Genomic DNA, 5,456 nt, shown 5'->3' on the forward strand with positions numbered 1-5,456 from the left:
CTCCGTGTCTGAGAGGTTTTGTCTGCCGCTCGTCCTGCTACACTTAAATTAAAAAGTGTACACATTTCAGGCCAGGCGCCGTGGCTCACACCTGTAATCCCAGCACATTGGGAGGCCGAGGCAGGTGGATCGCTTGAGCTCAGGAGTTTGAGACAAGCCTGGGCAACATGGCAAAAACCCTGTCTCTACTAAAAATACAAAAATTAGCCAGGCCTGGTGGTGCATGCCTGTAGTCCCAGATACTTGGGAAGCTGAAGTGGGAAGACTGCTTGAACCTGGGAAGTTGAAGCTGCAGTAAGCCGAGATGGTGACACTGCACTCCAGCCTGGGCAGACCTGTCCAGACTCTGTCTCACACACACACAATATATATATATATTATATAATATATAATATATAATATATAATAATAGGTAGTGATATATATTATTTATTATATAATATAAAATACATAATAATTATATATTGTATATTATATATTATATAATTATAATTATATGTTTTATATGTTATATATATAATGTGTTGAATTGCAACAGTGATTCTTGAAGGCATTTATAAGTTAAATCCATAGGTTGTTTAATTGTATAAGTGTACAATATTGACTAATTCACGATAAGTATCACTTCACATCAAAGGCACATTTTTTCAAAATATGTCTTAGTTCTTTAATCACTCCCCAACATTCCAATAAAAAGCAGGCAGAAAATGCACTCTGCTTTTGATCATAAAGCAAGAACAGAGAGAAAATTAAAGCCATAATACAAGTTAGAGACTGGTGTTTTATATCATGTGCCCCAACCATGCATTTGCACCAGTTTTTTTTTTTTGTTTTTTTTTTTTTTGAGACGGAGTCTAGCTCTGTCACCCAGGCTGGAGTGCAGTGGTGCGATCTTGGCTCACTGCAAGCTCCACCTCCCGGGTTCACGCCATTCTCCTGCCTCAGCCTCCTGAGTAGCTGGGACTACAGGCGCCCGCCACCACGCCCGGCTAATTTTTTGTATTTTTAGTAGAGACGGGGTTTCACCGTGGTCTGGATCTCCTGACCTTGTGATCCGCCCGCCTCGGCCTCCCAAAGTGCTGGGATTACAGGCGTGAGTCACCGCGCCTGGCTGCACCAGTTTTTTGCTGATGATAAAATATGAAGCAAACAGGCACACACAGATAGTGAGTCAGCCCAAATTAATGTAAACTATCTTGATAATACTCACTTAAAATTCATTAGGAGACCACAAGAAGTACAGAGCATGTTCAGAAACACAACAGCCAGCCTCCAAAAAGAAAGGAAAAGAGAAAATATACAGGGCATTTCTTCTCCAGAGAATCAAGGGAGATTAAAATATATCAACTAGGCTGGGCACAGTGGCTCACACCTGTAATCCCAGCACTTTGGGAGGCCGAGGCAGGTGGAGCACTTGAGGTCAGGGGTTCAAGACCAACCTGGCCAACTGGGTGACACCCCGTCTCTGCTAAAAATACAAAAAATTAGCCGGGCATGGTGGCAGGCACCTGTAATCCCAGCTACTTGGGAGGCTGAGGCAGGAGAATCACTTGAATCCGGGAGGCGGAGGTTGCAGTGAGCCACTGCACTCTAGCCTGGGCAACAGAGCAAGTCTCCGTCTAAAAAAAAAAAAGAAATCAACTGAAGGTAGACTGTTAAAATTTGTCACCCTTCTGTAAAATTTTTACAAGTATTTGCATGCTAAGAAGACACCTTTCAGAGTTGGCTAACAACTGTTAATGAGCATCCACCAGATACAGAGCCCTATTCCATGTCAGCTGGGGTTGGTATTTAGAGTTCCAAGCTAAGCAGGAGAAGAGGCTGTGGCCATAGCATAGTTCAGTGTAACTACTAGTACTCATCTGATGCAAGTAATATAACTAAATATAAACATTCATAAACAATAAGGATTTATTGGCTCATAAAAATGCGAAATTATTGTCAATATAGAATCATTTTTAAAAATCAATGATTAGGCCAGGTGTGGTGGCTCACACCTGCAATCCCAGCACTTTGGGAGGCTGAGGTGGGTGAATCACGAAGTCAGGAGATCAAGACCATCCTGGCCAACATAGTGAAACCTCCGTCTCTACTAAAAATACAAAAATTAGCTGGGTGTGGTGGCGCATGCCTGTAGTCCCAGCTACTTGGGAGACTGAGGCAGGAAGATTGCTTGAACCCGAGAGGCAGAGGTTGCAGTGAGCCAAGATCGTGCCACTGTACTCCAGCCTGGTGACAGAGCAAGACTCCATCTCAAAAAAAAAAAAAAAAAAAAAAAAAAAATCAGTGATTACTGTCATTCTATGTCTATATGTTTCAGAGTCCACTGGACTTTAAAACATCAAAATTTCACTCTATAATTTGCTATATTATTAGTATTATAAACAATTGAGAAACTCATTTTTTACTAGTAATTAGTGTTTCTGAGGTGATTTCTAAGGTTATTATCTACATAATTGACTTTACAAGGATACAGCTATTGTGCAAATGTGGTTTATTATCAGAACCGAATGAATTATTTCATCTGGCAAAAAAAAATGTTAATTACAATTCAAATTTAAAGATAATTATACTTCAGGGACATAAATATAGTCATCTGGGTCATAACAGTAAATTGCCTAATTGGCCTACTTCAATAGCCAAGACTATAAAACAATTGCAATATAACATCTGTTTCATACAGTGTTTTACTGCTTTAAAAATCCTTCTACTTTTTTTGTGGTTTTTGTTTTTTTTTTGTTTGTTTTTTGAGATGAAGTCTTACTCTGTAGGCCAGGCTGGAATGCAGTGGCACAATCTAGGCTTACCACAACCTGCACCTCCCAGGTTCAAGCAATTCTCCTTCCTCAGCTTCCCAAGTAGCTGGGATTACAGGTGTGCGCCACTACACCTGGTTAATTTTTTGTATTTTTGGTAAAGACAGGGTTTTACCACGTTGGCCAGGCTGGTCTTGAACTCCCAACCTCAGGTAATCCACCCACCTCAGCCTCCCAAAGTGCTAGGATTACAGGCGTGAGCCACCACACCCAGCCAAATGCTTCTACTTTTAAAACTCATTGTATTGATGTTCATAACTCTTGAGAAGTCAATAGCACTGATGTAGAATCCTTATTTTTCAGGTGAAGAAACTTGAGACACAGCTTTACAGTACAGTTGTCTCTCAGTATACACAGAGGATTAGTTATTGGTCTTATAACCACTACAGGACCCCCAAGTATAGCAAAATCCAAGCATACCAAAGTCCCACAGCTGGCCCTGAGGAATAAGAGTATACGAAAAGTGGGCCCTCCCCATACACGGTTTCACATCCCGTGAATACTGTATGTTCAATCTGCATTTGGTTGAAAAAATGCAGTGTATAAGTGGACCCATGCAATTCAAACCCATGTTATTCAAGAGTCAACCCAGGCTGGGCTCGGTGGTTCACGCCTGTAATCCCAGCACTTTGGGAGGCTGAGGCAGGTGGATCACCTGAAGTCAGGATTTCGAGACCAGCCTGGCCAACATGGTGAAACCTCGTTTCTACTAAAACTACCAAAAATTAGCAGGGTGTGGTGGTGCATGCCTGTAATCCCAGCTACTCAGGAGGCTGAGGCAGAAGAATCACTTGAACCTGAGAGGTGGAGGTTGCAGTGAGCCGAGGTCGCGTCATTGCACTCCAGCCTGGGCAATAAGAGCGAAACTCTGTCTCAATCAATCAATCAATCAATCAATCAATAAGTCAAACAAACTGGGTAAATAGTAGAGCTAGGTCTGAAGTACAGGCCTCCAGACTTCCAGTCCAGTTCTCCTTTGCACTAAGAATACAGAAGACTACTTAAAAAAGCAGATCTTGCCCAGTGTGGTGGCGTGTGCCTCTAGTCCCCAGCTACTCCAGGGAGGCTGAGGCCAAAGGATCTGAGCCTAGGAGCTGGAGACCAGCTTGGGCAACATAGTCACCCCACCTATTTGAAAACAAACAAACAGGCCGGGCGCCGTGGCTCACGCCTGTAATCCCAGCACTTTGGGAGGCCGAGAAGGGCGGATCACAAGGTCAGGAGATCGAGACCACGGTGAAACCCTGTCTCTACTAAAAATACAAAAAATTAGCCGGGCGCGGTTGTGGGCGCCTGTAGTCCCAGCTACTCGGGAGGCTGAGGCAGGAGAATGGCGTGAACCCGGGAGGCGGAGCTTGCAGTGAGCCGAGATCGCGCCACTGCACTCCAGCCTGGGCGACAGAGCGAGACTCCGTCTCAAAAAAAAAAAAAAAAAAAAAAAAGAAAACAAACAAACAACAACAAAGAAAAAAAATAGAGAAGCTGATCCTGGCTCTGTGTGACTTTGAGCAAATTACTCAGTGTCATGGTGAGGTAGTTTATCTGTAATATGGGACTATTCACTGGGTAATAACTTCACTGAGGGTAATAGGTGCTAAAACCTGTGGAGCACTTAGAACAGTGCTTGACAAATACTAAGTTCTGTATAAATGTTGGCAATTCTATACCACTTTAAATTGAAGCGTTATATTGTATACTTTATTAGTAATACACTCAAGGACACATGTAGGGCGTGTTTCAGAAGTTTTGTGGATATTGAAAGAATAGAGGGCAAACCATATTTTTAACTTACAATATCCCCGTATTTTTGGCTTCATTATATTCCCACGTGTCCTTCCAACAAAGTAAACATGTCGACCGGCCGTTGAAATCATCTCCTACTCTTATCCAGACTTTTCATCTGAAACGATTGTATGCAACAGGCACAAAAGCATTTTCACAGAAAAACATTTTAATGCAGTTTAACCAGAAAGACACATCATGTTCAGAATTATTTAGGAAAAAATCTTAAATTTTTAAACATTTAAAAAATAGGGGCCGGGCACAGTGGCTCACGCCTGTAATCCCAGCACTTTGGGAGGCTGAGGCGGGCAAATCACGAGGTCAGGAGATCAAGACCATCCTGGCTAACATGGTGAAACCCCGTCTCTACTAAAAATACAAAAAAATTAGCCGGGCGTGGTGAAGGGCGCCTGTAGTCCCAGCTACTCGGGAGACTGAGGCAGGAGAATGGCGTGAACCCGGGAGGCGGAGCTTGCAATGAGTGGAGATCTTGCCACTGCACTTCAGCCTGGGCAACAGAGCAAGACTCCGCCTCAAAAAAAAAAAAAAAAAAAAAAGGCCAGGCGCTGTGGCTCAAGCCTGTAATCCCAGCACTTTGGGAGGCCGAGACGGGCGGATCACGAGGTCGGGAGAGGGAGACCATCCTGGCTAACACCGTGAAACCCCGTCTCTACTAAAAAATACAAAAACCTAGCTGGGCGAGGTGGTGGGCGTCTGTAGTCCCAGCTACTCATGAGGCTGAGGCAGGAGAATGGCGTGAACCGGGGAGGCGGAGCTTGCAGTGAGCTGAGATCCGGCCACTGCACTCCAGTCTGGGTGACAAAGGGAGACTCTGTCTCAACAACAACAACAAAAAAA

The sequence above is a fragment of the Macaca nemestrina genome, chromosome 14, assembly GCF_043159975.1.
Source record: "Macaca nemestrina isolate mMacNem1 chromosome 14, mMacNem.hap1, whole genome shotgun sequence".
Classification (NCBI taxonomy): domain Eukaryota; kingdom Metazoa; phylum Chordata; class Mammalia; order Primates; family Cercopithecidae; genus Macaca; species Macaca nemestrina.